The sequence below is a fragment of the Podarcis raffonei genome, chromosome 7 (assembly GCF_027172205.1).
Source record: "Podarcis raffonei isolate rPodRaf1 chromosome 7, rPodRaf1.pri, whole genome shotgun sequence".
NCBI classification, from domain to species: domain Eukaryota; kingdom Metazoa; phylum Chordata; class Lepidosauria; order Squamata; family Lacertidae; genus Podarcis; species Podarcis raffonei.
Window position 1 is genome coordinate 35,468,762 of NC_070608.1, and position 15,167 is coordinate 35,483,928.

Below are 15,167 nucleotides of genomic sequence, written 5' to 3' on the forward strand. Positions count from 1 at the left end.
CATTAAAAAAAAAATCCCCAGGGAGAAATGATGGTGAACTGAAGTGTGTAAACAAATTCAAAAATGCAGCCGATGACTTAGAGTACCTTCCTCCTCCGCTCCACTTAACTTGTTAAGGAAACAGCGTTTCACGTGACCCTTCGTTTGTTAAGTGTCGTCATTCCAAGTGAGGTGCGCGCAGCTCTCCCTGTCCCATCCCCGCGCTCTTTGCACCAAAACAACTCCAGCATTCTAGAATGCGGCAACATCTCATGACGTCACTACCCCAGACTTTTAATCAGCACCAGGACAGCTGCCAGCCCCTGCGTCTCTATCGGCCTTTCAGCTTCTAACAGGGCAGGACTGTGAATGTTTAGTTTTCCCTCTTTGCGCCTGGCAGTTAGTTCTCTTCCAAGTTGCCAGATGCCACGTTTATTCAGCGACGTCCTTGCCTCTTCCAGGCAGCAGAGTGCGCCATCGCCTAGTTAAGTCCTTTGCACGCTGTCAACCAAAATTAGTTAAGCTGGAGTGCAAAGCGAAAGAAAACTGCTACTCCCGTAGGGCAGTATGGCTTCGTTTTAGCAGCTCAAGGGCAAGACTGTCTCTCTCAAGCAGTTCCGAGAGGCTTTCCTCCTTATTAAGAAAGGCACAATCAGAGTGCTTCCGATTGCACAGGGGCCCCTAAGGTAAATCTCCCTACTCGCCTCCCACTGGGACATCTTGATTGAGGTGGATTGGGGGGTTATACCCAGAGAGGGGAGAGGATGGATGGATGAGAGAGCAGCAGTTGACTCCTACGTTGGAAGCTGCGAGGAAGGTGCTGAATGTTAAACATAACAATGTCAAAATAAAGGGTCCTTAATCTGACAGCAGTCCCGGATTTAAAAAAAAATGGTTTTAAATGGGTTTAAGGTCACTAGCTCAGATGATGTCAACATCCTTCTTTTCTAACCAGCGGTTCATTGGGAAAACTCGGGCTTCCCCTTCCCCTGACAAAAATTAGGCAAACTGATAAGGGGTGGCATTGACCAAAAGTTCCTTGTTGGACAGTGAAGAGATGTTTCGGTATGGTATAGTGCAGTACTAAATAAAAGAAAGAGGTGAGTTCAAACTAACATCACTTTGCCACTCACAAGTGGTAGAAATCAGCTTGCGACTGAAAATCACAATTCGGGGGGTGGTGACTATCTGAAGTCTGCTCAATGCCTTGGTCATTGTAGGGAGGAGCACCCTTTTAAATAATCTCTGTATGACTTCTCTTTCCTTTCCACTCTTTACTAAAAAATGTTATGGCTCCTTCTATCATTTTAACCTTGTCAAATACTCGTCAGTTGTGTGCATCACAATTCGAGCACTGTTGTTTAGGATATGGAAAGGTGGGGTGGGGGAAGAGACGATTATACATTTCCAAAATGCATTGCTCAACGAATCTGAAATGCAAGGAAATCTCCGATGCAATGGGAAGGAAATAAGGCGGGGTTCGTTTTTCGACTAGCTGAGTGTTTACAACATTAAGGGAGGTGACTGAAGACGCGATGGAGAATTCTCTCTCTCTCTCTCTGAGTGTGTGTGATAAAAATGCAATGTCTAAGCGGAGATCTGCCCCTCAGATGGATTGTTAATTTAGATTTGTTACTCCAAACTAACTAACTTCAAACAAACTTACTGAAAACCAGACTTCTTTATTTAAAATAATTACTACTACTTCTAATGCAAAAGGCAAATTTCCTCTGTGTGATCTGCAGCTTCTTTACTCCAGCGTTGTTTTAGAGAAGTGGAGGGACTGCTCCGAAGTAAATGGATCACGGATCATTGGGAGTTAAATCCTACTGAATCCATAGGCCTATTTTGAAAGGAGATGGTTTTGGATTTTGCAGCAGAAGCCCATCGCAATTCTTTCACGGGCAAACATCTGGGGCAGAACTGCCATGGGTGTGTTTAGGATTTACTCCTGAGGAAGTGCGTGGGGGATTAGCAGATTGGCAGCAGATAGATGCAGCGAGAGCGAAAAGGATGCCTGACTAAAATGGCTGTTTTCGCAAGATAGGCCCCACTCGCCTTTTCTTTCTGTGAGATTTTTCTCTTTTCCTGTACCAACCAGCCTCCAGCTGTGCTTGCAGAATCGGGATTTTCTAGTGTTCCGGTTCAGATACCAAGCGGGTAATCCGCTTTCCCGTATTTTAATCCAGATTAAAGAACAGCGTGTCCTAGAGGCACCTGGCCTTCCATTACCTGATAGCTGTTTCGCTGTTGCTGCAGCCTCGCTCAGGCCCCACTCTGGGGCAGTAATTCGAAAACCGAGGCTTTGCACCAAAAGCTACAGTACCGATTCCAGTCCAAAAAAGAGGAAATAGACGTGAATTGAAGGGGACTATTTACCAACCGGCAATTTACTCTTATCAACGCGGTATGCTACCATTTATATTGTCCTGCCAAGTGGTGGTGAAAATCTGAGTACACCTGGTCCGAAATCCTCCCTTACCCTGGTAGCATAGGACCCGCTTATCAAGTGGTTTCATGGACGTAATTTTTTTCTCCTATTAACTCATAATTAGGCGTATTTGAGAGTTAACAGCCACACTTAGATTAAATGTCTGTCCATAACTAGCCTGCTATGTACATACCACTCATTTTCAGGAAAGAGGTGGTATCCTTCTTTGAATATATTGGTAGCGGCACAAGACTTTCACCCCTTCCTTTGTATAAGGAAACTACATTTATTTAATAATTTTTGAAAACATTCTAGATATTCGAATAATCTTAAGAAATCTTGAAAGTCACTCCCCCCCCCACATATATATCCATGATGGATATATCATTAAGTTCATTAGGATGTGAATTTCAGCCTACTGTTTTGTGGTATTGAATACTAGATCGTGAAACCGAGTGCTACTGTCGAGTGTACCTAAATCTACGGAGAGCATTCCTGCCACTGTTTCGTTAATAAATACAGTCAGCTACAGTCAGCGTTACCGGCAAAATTGACTTCAGCACCGTGGACAGCGGTCAGGTTCTGCCCGTTTCCAGTATGCAGACAGTGATGGTTTGCCTCCCTTTGTTCACCCGCGGTTTTAGGCCCAGGCTAAACAAAGGCAGCCATAAAAATGGATGCTCAAGGGCCACATCACCCACCCACTCTAGCATCGCTCTCTTTACCGAAATGCTCTGCAGATACTGTATATTACACCACTTTCGCGGGGGGGGGGGAGGCAACCACGATATCTTAGCTTTCACCCCGCAGACAGAAACATAGGGATTCTCCAGCTTTATGCCATCTTCAGCTCACCGCCATCTCGTGGAGAACAATACTGAGAAACCGAAGTGTCTCCCCGCAGGAACTTCTCTAACTTGACGCAGATTACACGAGATGAGTGTATAATCAACAAACATAGCGATGCCATCATATTATCAAATGAATTTATTTTTTATCCGTCGCCTTTACATGATTTAGGCAAGAAGCTCTGGAAAAACAACAACTGTGAACCTACCTGTGATGGGAAAGAGACATCCCGCTGCACCTTTAATGACAAGGCAAGGGGTCTAGAGGAAATAGGGCGCCCCACACCACACAAATAGGACTAGCGCCATAGATGGGAGTAGAAGAATTTGCATTGGCTCGGGGCTTTTCTAACCCTGTCTGTGGGGGAGTCAAACCAGCTCTTCCACGGTGTCTTGAAGCTCCGCTCTTGGCATTCACCGCGTGCCTTAATTGTATGACATTAAATCAAGGTCCGCTGTGAACACGGAGAGGCAAAGCCTCGGATTTGTCACGTTCTCTCTGCAAACAAAATGGCAAGCGACCTTTAAGATGAAAGAAGGCAAAGCAACCCCCGCCCTCATCTTCAGCGCACCTCCCCCCACCCCCCGCACCCCGCTTTATGCTCCGGGCCTGGCTTTAAATTCGAGGCCGCTTCCTTAGCCCATCTGCCAGTTCCACCAGGCAAGAGTCTGCTTAAAGATTGCCTCCGACGCCACCTAGTTAAGCTGCTCTAATGTAGCGAGCTCGTTTTCCCCCTCTTTAATTTCTTAAGACCACAGAATGACACGGCTTTGCGCTGATTGCTCCTGAAGAGGAGAGGATTTCGCCTGCCCTCCCCTCTCCAATCACACGAGCCATTCCTGCGCACCAGGGACATTTAAGCATCTCCATCCTTTCTCTGTTAAAGGAGGGTTCTGGATATCTACCCTATATAAACATATATTAGTCGTGTAGCGCGATGTGCGCCAATGAGAGAGGCAGGATGCGTGTCGACTTGCTTTGTAAAGCGGAAAACATTAACTCGAGAGCACCTGCCCATTCCCGGGAGAGTTGGGACAGCCCATCTGGTTTGGCTACAGGGACTGTGTCGTAGGAAGTGGAAGAGGAAAGAGGAGGAGGAAGAGGAGGAGGAAGAGCGAGACAACTCAACAACAGAAACACGGCTACGGTTAGGACTTGGCAGCGTTTCAACGGGCGTCAAATCCGCAGTGGCTCTGAACTCTGGAGGACTTCTGCAAGGACGCGGGAACAGGCCATCAGTGATCAAAGAAACCAGCCCGAAACCTGGACAGATCGACCTCTGCCCACTGGCGCCTCTGAAGTTTCGCCTGAATGCCTTTCGCTCAACTGCTGCGACGCTCTACTCAGATCCCAGTGGAAATGGGTGGTTAAAGGACGTGGCTCTCTTCTCCCAAGTCTTCCGTGGCTGGTGGCATCGGATTCCGGAGCAAGCGGGCGGAGGGCAGGTCGCGCCCCGGAGGCCTTCTGCGTCATACCCCCCCGGTGTCCTAGGAAAGAGAAGCGAAGGCGAAGAGGTTAAGGGGGGGGAGGAACCGACGCCTGAACTTTACGGCTGTCCGACGGCCGAAAATGACAAAGGCAGCTGAGGTAGGGGGGAGGTTATGGGGGATTTAAATAAGCAGGAGGGCAACGCAAGAGGAGGAAGGGAGGGTCTGCCCCGTCTGAGGAGGAGAGAGGCTGGAGTTCCCTCCTAGCCAAGCAGCAGGAGCAATCCGGATACAATCCGGATCCATTCGGAACGCAAGCAGCACAGTTCCCACTGCTACTAGGACCGCGGGATCGGCCCCAATGACAGCCAGCTACAAAGGACGTTGCCGGAGCTCTGCCTCGGACCCAAGCGGCGTTAACCCTTTACTTTCTCCCCGTGCAAAACAAAACAAAACAAACAAACAAAAACCCAAACAAAATCAAAACCGAGGGAGGCATCAATCCACCATGTGGGGATCGCAACAAAGCAATGTATTAAGGCGCGCGCGCGCAGGCACACGAAAAAAGGTTACCCTTCCCCCCAGTTACACACAACGCCCCCCCTTACTCAAGAAACAGAGGAAAATCCATCGATCGCCTTCAAACCTTCAGCGTGCCTGATCTCTCCGAGTGTCGCGGAAAGGCAGCCAGCGACCTCCTTTCTTTTCTTTCTGTTTATTTTTTTCCGGGGGGAACTTGGTTCGGAGCGGTCCGGTGTGCGTGTGCGCGCCCCTCGCTCGCTGCTCCAGAATTAGGGATTAATGGCTCTCCAGCCAAACAAATAAGGCATCTGCCTCCCGTACAAGAGGATTACACGGGGCTGCTGACGTCACCAGGCAGGCAGATGTTGGCTCCCAAAGTCCTGATCATCTCCCCGTGTCCTTGAAAGCAGCCCCTGCGCTCAGCCAGCAGCGAGTTCGAGCCCCAGCCGGAGCTCCAGCCCCCGCCCCCGGCTGCCTGGGGGTCTGCTGGGACCAAAAGCCCGACTTAAGTCCCCGCGAAGAGCATCTCCCGCTTCGCCCTTCTTCACGGTCCACCTTTTCCCCGGGCTGAAAGCCTCTCTGACGCCGCCTCAGCTTCGACCTCGCTTCGCTGTGACAGCCCCATCCGGCGCCCAATCTCTGCCCAAAGGAGAGGCTGGACCTCCCCTCGCGGCCTCCATCCGGCCCGGAGGACAAGAGGACACCCTGCTTTCCACAGAGCACAGATCCTGCCCACCCCCTCACCCGCAGCCCTGCTCCGGTTGCCACAGAGTGTCCTCATTTACCAGCAACAGAAGGCTGTCTCGAGCTCCCAGCCTCTCTTGCCCCCACCCCTTCCATGAAATGAGAACAGATTTGCTTTAAATACTCCAGGCGCAGGAGAGAGGAGGCGGGGGGAGGGGCAGGGAGGGTTGATCGCAGCTAAGCCTGCATTATATAAAATCCAGAGTCCTTCCTCATCGCAACGAGGAGAGGGGGGGGGGAGCGGCGGGGGGAGGGGGAAGAGAAGAAGAGTTTTGCCCAGTAATTAATGCAACTGCTGTAGATTCTCTAGATTACTGCGGAAGGATTATAGGACGTTCTTCTCCTCTGTGTACCAGCAAGCTGGTGGAACAAACTTGGAATTGGGTGAATCCATACATGCAGGCACACGCATCTCAGCAGACAAGTCGGGGTTTTTTTTGTTTTTGTTTTGCTTTCATTCTTTGGCAAAGTGAGAACCCAGAGCACCCAAACATCAGCATTTAGCCACATATTGTTTTAGCATCCATGGTGTGTCTCACAATTCCCAACACTTCTTAGCGAGGATGATACAGAAGTACGAGGTGTAATAATAAAATCAGAGACCTCACCCCTAAGGTCATTTGGTTGTCAGGCAGCCGGCTGACTTCCCAAGAGCTGACACGCACGCAGTAGTTAAGGTGGTACAGGGTTGTCTGTCTGTAACCGCCCACAGAGGAAGGACCGATGCTGAGGGCGAGCGCCTCGGAGGCGCGATCCACAAACCTCTCGCTCCGTAGACTTGCGTGACACTGCGCCAGAGTCAATGCGGGCGGCCTGGTGGATTGTCAACACCCAAGTAAATCCTCCAAAGTTTGGGGCCAAGTTCCTTCAACTGCTTATTCCAGAGGAGGTCAGAGCTGCAGCCCTCCTTTCGCAAATCAACTCCCCCCCAAAAAAAAGCGGGGGTGGGAGGCGAAACCATCTATTTGCTTTCAGGAATCCAGGAAAGAACAGCAGTGTCCTTTGTGGCTGCGGTGCTGACACAGTCAAGATAAGAAGTCGCTCTGCTGCTGAGAGATGGAAATGGCAGCCTGTCTCTTTTGCCTCTCTTGAAGGCCTTGCACCCTTAGCTCGTGTGACAAATAGCCAGAGAGAGAGAAAGACTTGGATGGAAACTTCGGGGTTTGGTGTCGTCTCTTTGTGCGGGTTTTAGAAGGCCTGAGAAGGCTTTAAAAGGCTTGAGAAGGCTTTAAAAGCCTGATTTGAACCGAAGAGTAACGCTTTTTGCCTTCAAGCCACGACTGTTGCTTTGCTTTCCTCTAAAGTCGATGACTCATCAGCTCAGTCTCTCCGAATCAAACAATGGTTTCAATCACTTCAGTCCGACAACTAGGCAAAACTCGACCTTCGTGTCCCTTGTGTCATGAGAAGAGCAGATCGCCAATACAGAAGGCGGGGGGAGGGGAGCGAGGCTGCCTTTCGTCTTGCGCTCTATAGATCGTTCCTGTGTTATCTTTGTCTGTCAGTGTGGGATTTAATTTTTCCAATCGGGGAAGTTGGCCGCTGATAAAATCAATTTAATTTATACCAGTGTCACTCAGCTAATGGAAGAACTGAACTGCATCTTTTCTTTTGTCTTAGAATTCGAAAGGATACAGAAACACACACACACACAAGCGCTTTCTTTGGCTGGTGACAAAAAAATGTGTGTGGTTTTGTAACTGCTTAAGAATGGTCTTTGACGGCTTAGTCTGCAGTGGGGCATGGCAGAGGTGCTTCTTCACGGTTTGACACATTATACAACTGTATGAGATGGGATGGGGGGGGCGAAGACACGCAGCACAGACGTTCAAGAATGGCAGTTGCACCAAATGCCTGCTTGGAATGATGGCCTCCAGGACGATAATATTGATATTATTATTCCATCGAGATAATCCTACTTTAATATCCGTTCGCTGTCCATGGTTTTGATCTCTATGAGGAGCGACAGAAAGGGGTCCATTTTAACGCATGCACGTCGCTTTGCTTTCCACAGTTTCGATTTATTTATTTTTTGTTTTGTTTTAGCAGGCTGTCATAAGGCGAATTTTTGTTTAATGCTACATTTCTCCCTGATAAATTCTTGTTTTCTTAACAATAACATTGACATTAAAAGGAAAGGTTTTATATAATAAATACTGTCTTAGCCAACAGAAAGTGAATACTTTTTTAAAAGTTATCATGAGCGTTCCTGTTGTTTTAGTAAAGCTGTAGATTACAGTACGGATTTCAGCAGGATGCAGGGAGTGCAGAGACAGAGACGCACAGAGATTCATTGGTTGGTCAACGGAAACCACTTTTCTGCTTCTTGGCTATACGAAACACTAGTGTACCAATGTCTAACAATTATACACGACTTCGATACGAATATAAATAGAATAAGTAAAAAAAAGGCAGTAACAGAACTGAAAAGAATTATCGATTCTGGAGAAATGGAGCCTTTTAAAAAAATATTTTAAAAATTGCTACAAGAAATTAAACAACCCAAAGCATTTTAAGCAAAAAAACATATGCACACAGATTTCGATCTTAATAAATCACTTATTTCTGCTAGGATTTCTACAACTTTACGAAACCGGAAGGACAATCTTCCGGATGGTCATTATTTCCGCACAGCAGAATATCTCCTTTTTTGCAATATATTTCGAGTCCGTAACAATTAACTGAAAGCAGCAGCAGCAGCAGCATCAACAAGAAACCCGTTTCCTTATGCACGGACTGTGTGCCATTTATTGGCTCTAAGCGTTCAGCCTCCTATTGAAAATGAAAAACGGCACACAGCGGTGAACTGTTGCGATCAAAATTCCCCCACACCAGGCGGAGCGCAACGTCTGAAAAAGGAAAAGCATCTTATTCTGCCCCCCCCCCGCGCCCTCCTACTATAGGACGATGCTTTCTCTAAGTTAGCTCCCATTCTGCCCTAGGAAACCGTGATCTTCCGCTTGGGTGATATGGGGCGAGACTCAACCCGAGACTCTTTCCCCATGAACAGGACAGATGGCTGCCTCGCAGCCCCGCTCGTCTCCAAGGCGGGCCGGCTGACTTTTGCGCATGGGTCACCTTCGTGGAAGAAGCAGGGCCGGCTCCGAGGCATGCATGGGCGTCTTCCGCACTGACAGGGGGAGGAAGAGAACCAGAGAGCGAGATTTGCCGCTCTCCAGCGAGCGAGGGGCTCCTTTCAAAGGACCAGTGGGGTTTAGGAGAGGGATGCCTCTTCTGTCACTCTCCTCCCTCCTTCCTTCCCTCCCAGAAAATCCCGGCCTCAGCACAATGGCCCCTCGCCATTTTCCCCGGGCATCACAGCACAAAGCCGCGGCGCGCAGCTTCAGCACCACACAAAGGAAGGCCCGTCGGAAGGCTTTCACGCTGCCCTTCCGCCAGCACCGCCACCTTGGAAATTGTCCCCACGGAGAGAGAGATCCCGGGGACGCGCGCGCCCACACCAGGGTGGGCGAGCGGGGAGGGGGCACCGACCGAGGCGGCCATTGATCTGCCTGGGTTTTAGGGGAACCTCTCACCAAAGCGGCAGAGAGAAAGAGAAAGCGGTGGTGGGAGGGAGTCCTGAAGGCAGGCCAGCCCCGTGCAAAAGCAAGCAAGCAAACAAGCAAACAAAAACACGCATTATTACTGTTACGATTTTGAATGGTGGCGTCCCAACCGAAAGCTGAACCGCTCCCTCTGCGCACCCAAGCCGGCAGGTCTCTCCAAGCAGCCGCGCACCACTCGGCTCAGCAAGCGCCTCTGAGCGCCCACCGATCGGGCAGCAGCCGGTGGTTTTCCGCCCGCCTCCACCGACGTCCCCCACCCCCACCCTGTCGGGTTATAATCTCCCCAGGCAGACCTCGACTTGCCCATCTGCTGCTCGGCCCCAGACGGCACGTGAGGGGGCTCACTCTGCCGCCGCCCCGCCCCACAACCCGCGGCCGCGACTCTCGGGCCTTTCCTGCAGCCACCGCTGCCGCCCCCCCGCCGTCTTCCCGTTGAATTTGCCTCCTGGCCGGCGAGGCAACCCCCAAAGCCCCGCGACTGCCCAGGTTGTGCCAGCGACGCCTCTTGCAGCGGTACTTACGGCAGTCAGTCAGTCAGTCTAGGTGGGAGAGGGAGAGAGAGGGAGCCGTTGGTAGTCCCAGGCACTAGAGGACGAGGCGCGTCCGTACGCCCGGAGGGAAGGTCTGCAGAAAAAGGGCCTGTCCGGCACCCTTGGCCGGGAAGATGCACGTCGCTGTCCGCTTGACATCCAGCCGGGAAGCGGAGCCTGCTAGCCTCCCCGGCTTGTTGGCTGCGCTGCTGCTGCTGCAGCGCCGCCTCGCTGCTCGCCCCCTCCCTCGCCCCCTCCTTCCTCTGGCGCGCACCCGGCGTCCCTCATTCCTCTCCGCTTCCAATAGAGGGCAGGTCGCTTCCTGCATCCTAATCAGCGGCATCAGGCCTCGGTTCCCACTTCGCAGGCACCTCTTTAGCAACCCCACGGGGGCTGCTGCAAGCACAAAAGAGCAGCTCTGGCCGCTGCCTCCAAGATGTGTTACATGGCCGCGGCCTGTCCTCCATGCGGGTCGCTTTCCACCACCGCCACCACCCTCTCCTTCTCCCTCCCTCCCTTCCCATCTCTCTCTGGCATAATGAAATCATGGGTGTCTGCCTCCCCCTCTGAAAAAGATCACGTCAAGTTGGAGTGGTCGGAAAATTGATCGTTATGCGCGCGCGCGCAGGCAAGAGATGCGTGTAAACTGCTGAGCGCCCCCCTCTCCACCTCAGACCTCCCACACCCTACCCCGCATGCTCCCCGCATCCCGCAAAGGTCACACAACCCTACAATCCGCACAATTACTTTCCCGTACAGTCCGGAAAGCAACAAAATCTCTCCGAAAGGATTACAGGCATTTTCCAAAGGGGAAAAAGGAAAAAAAGATAGAGGACTTTAATCTTAAATAGAAGGGGTGCGTGTTTGTCAACAAGATATTAGATTCCGAACAAATATCCAGGATTATAAATATATTTATTTAATCTAGTCACCCACAAACGTAGCATTGCAATCAAACAGCGGAGCTCAGCTTTTGGGATTTATGTCTTGCACGTTCATGCAGAGCCCCACGCAGTCTTTATATTTCAATCGCTTAAGGAGGTTGCTGTTGTTTTAAAAAATTGCGCTCTGTACCTTTTAAAGGAAAACACGCATATGTACATAATGAGGTGGATGTTTTCCCCTTTAAAAAACATTAATCTCTTATTTATTGAGAACCACAGACATTTACTGAACGAGTACGTTTTAGTCAAATATAAGGGGATTGTTTTTGTTGTTATTATTAAAAAGGCAAGATTGATGTACAGTATTGAGCCATAGTAACACACACACACACGCAGAAAAGACACGTGCACTCAAGGCAGAGGTAAGGGCGCCTTGCGCAGCGCGCCTAGGCACAGCCCCCCTCCTCCCGCCCGCCGGCCTTCCGGAACTGGAAGCTCTTCCCTTTGCGGATTATTCCCCCCCCCCCCACAATGCCGATTGACCGCCTGCCTTGCTAATGTGGAGGCGAGGAACTCCGGGGCGGGAGAGTCTTCTGTCAACAGGCAGGGAAATGAAATGCTAAAAAGACTCCGGTGTAGTTCCTTGGGCATCGAGGAGCTTCCTGAAGCGGGCTGGCCTTGGGGCGGGGGGAGACAAGGAAAGAAGACTGGCAGCAGCAAAGAGCTCTGGGGCTGTCAATGTTTCCAAAGCAAACCTTCTCTCTGTTAATAACGCGCATGACCCTAAGGAAGGGCAGTGCATGCCTTTCCTCCCAGGCTGGTCCATTGCGTAGGATAGGTCACCAGGGAGATGTCTCTCTCCCCACACACCTTGGGAGGGGTGTCTCTAAGCCTTGGTTATATAAAGTTTCCCCCTTGGTGCTTTCTTTGCCGCCACCCCTCCCGTCAGCAGATTCCAACTGTCCTAGCTCAAATGGGTCCTAATCCGACTCTAGGGGAGATTAAAGAGCCAGAGATAGCTGTATTTAGGATTACCAAAACGAAATGAAGGAATCTAATCCTCCACCTCTCTCTTTCCCCCACCCCTTCTCTCACCCTCCCGCACATGCATTTTCTAGTTTTAGTCATGATTTCTCTCTGTCTTTCTCTCTCAGACCTCATGTTACCTTTGGGTGTTTTTAAATAAACGACATGAAATACGTGGAAGGAAGGGAGACGCGGCCAGACGGATCTCGAATTGCGCTTATGCTTATGGCTTGGTGGAAATTCACTGGGTCAAGACATGCCGGAAGGCAACTGAAGGCGATGGGTTAAGAAGGGACGGGTCGCCAGGTGCCCGTGGATCTCCAAGGGGAGATTACAGTTTCTTCGAGTTCTTCGCCACGTGGTAGAAACTGGTTAATAGCGAGCATCCAGCTGCCCGGACTACCTAAGGCCTAACGGAAAGATACGAGGAAAGTGGAAGCGATCGCATCTACTATTAAAAACACTTGGCGTGTAGGAAATGGTTCTGTTCTGATAGCAATTCGCAGCCCTTTCCGGAGATGCTAGGCCAAATAAATTAAAATAAAATGGAATTAATATTAGCGGCTTGCATTTTTTTCTCCTTCAAACAAATGAGAAGAATATTCACTCAGAATGGTACATCCAGATCGAATGGGGTTTTTATGGTGTGGGGGACAGAAGTGTGCAGTGTCAGAGACCAAGTTGGGTGGTGTGTTGGTAAGGAAATAGTTGGAATATTGTTGAAAAATTCTGCCTGGAGATTAGAACTCCATTTTGGCTGTCAATAATCTCCTCGTGGAATCAGTAGCGAAGCCTCCCATGAATTCTACGGTTTCTGGATCTGCAGCAGTGGTGTAGTGGAACATTTCATTTTACAGCAGGGGCTGTGACGTAATCTTCTGGAGCGATTGCTTCGTCTCTTGTAGTGATGATGTCATCTCTTGTGATGATGATGCCATCTCCCCGGGCAATTCCCCGCGCCCCAAGAAGCTAAGCGGAGGAAGAGGCTGGTTACGTTGGCGTAGCTGCGGGTTAAAGGTTAAACTGCCCCTTTTAATTTGAAACACCCCAAAAATGAAAGAAGTCCTTTTTTATTATGACCAAGCTTTTGAGTCCTCCAGAGCTCCTCATTAGGCTGTGTTAAACCAAGTGGAAGTGAGATTAAAACCTGGCTTGGTCTTGATACCACACTGTCTACACTGGTCAAAGTTGGTATCGGTTTGTCTAGGGCGCGCCTATGGGGTCTTTACTGTGGGCACACAAAGAGCGCCTGCACTTCAGAATTTGCCGCTGTCTGTGAGCTGCCCCACTTTGAATTCCAGGCCAGCTCCATTGCTTATAGTTTCCCGTCCCCTTATTCCGAGGCAGCGCCTATAGCTCAATGCCTGCTACAACCAGCGAGGCATTTCTCCGGACAGGGCCGCGCTAGGGGGCGGGAGAAGAGCGCTCGGAGTCCAAGGTGTTCTTTGTGATGTCGTCACAAGGGATATTAGCATATCAATAGGGGAGAGGGAGAACTACGTGCGGGAGAGTGAGTGGACGCCTTGGCCCTCCCTCTTCCCTTCCTTAGCTTTGCGGTGGATCTCCAAGCCATCCAATCCTAGGCTAGGCTAAAAGTGCAAAGAAAGGCAACCAACGTGTGTGGACCACCAGCTCCATCCCTTTGTCTCCCCAGCCCATTCGGCGGACAGAAACCATAAGCACCCCAGTCTCTTCCCGCACTCGGGTCCCCAAGGCACCCTGAGACACCCCAACCCCCACCGCACACTTTAAAGGACACCCACCCAAAGATTGGGAGGAACTGTAGTTTCTTAAGGGTGCTGGGAATTGTAGATCTCCAAGGAGCAAACTACAGTTCGCAAGTTGGGAGGGAGGATGTGCTTTTCAGTTCTCCCTTGGCGGCTTTAGGAAAGCCTCGGGTTTTCGCCTGTAAAATGGGAACAAGGCTGATAGACCTTACTGAGCGGCTGAAAAACACTCAACGCCCAAGGAGCTTCTCAGGCGACGGGGTGGGCAGAAAGAAACGTTCACATTGCTTAATTTCCTTCACTTCGCTTTTCCTGTGTCTGGGAAGTTTGGAAGATCATTAATGACCCCATCTCGAGGATTGGAAGTAGCAACAGCGGCAATGATATTATTTCGAGTAATTTGATCAATACTTGGGCAACGCTCGTGGGCCGAAGTCGAAGCGCTTTGGAGATCAGTTCGATTTGATGCGAGAGTGAAGCTCGTGTCCGCCTCCCCTTGAAATCCATTGGACTGAAATGTGCTGGCCTTTGGTGCGATTTCCCTGATCTCCCCACCCTTTTGCGATCCTCTACACGCTTAACACGCCTTGGACTCAAAAGGTCTCACATCTGAGATGACACGTCTAGCATTGCACGGCCAGTGTTTGTTGTCGCTCTCAGACGTCACCAAACTGGCTTTTCCTCTCTCACTCTCTTCTCCTCTCCCTGACTCGACCTTGTCGGCTTCTCCCTCGCGATCGCTTTTCTCTCCGCCTACCTTCAGCCTCCCGTCTTGGTCCCAGATCCATGCCAAACGGATGTAAACGTTATGGCAATGGGGGTGGGGGTGGGATAAACTGAAAAAGGAGAAATACAGCTGTTACGAAATCTCACACAAATAAACGGCGCGCCCTGCCTTTTTCAACCACTTTCAAAAAGAAAAGAACAGGAGAGGAAAGGAAGGGAAGAAAGATCTGAACTCGAGGATTTAAAACCCAGCCTGGAGTCGCTCACAAACGGGTGCTCAGTCTGAATGGACGCGTGTTTCTGTGCTCAGTACAATAATACGGCGCTCGCCTCTGGCTACCGAGCTGGAGACGAAGCGCCACTTAGGTTGCAATCTAGGCAGCGAGTCCCATTGAACTGAATGGGGCTTACTTCTAACAGGAAACCTATCAGCTTCCATAAAAGCAGGTCCGAATCTAGGCACGTGGTTTGAACCTTCTGGGTCAACCAAGGGAGAGTTTCGGAAGGCTGCCCTATGAATTGGGAGTAAATCTGATTGAAATCAACGGGACTTACTGCGGAGTAAATAAGAGAGCGGAGCAGGTGGTCGTTGTTGCTTTAACTGCCTGCCGCAGAATAACTCTTTGCTTTTCTTCCTTTTTTTTAGTGGACAAGAAATGAGAAGTCAGGTTTTGCCTTGCCAGATTAAAAAAAACCCCGAATGAGTGAGTAAAGTTTACGATTAAAATATTGGTCTCTAGTGGTCTCTTTCTCCTG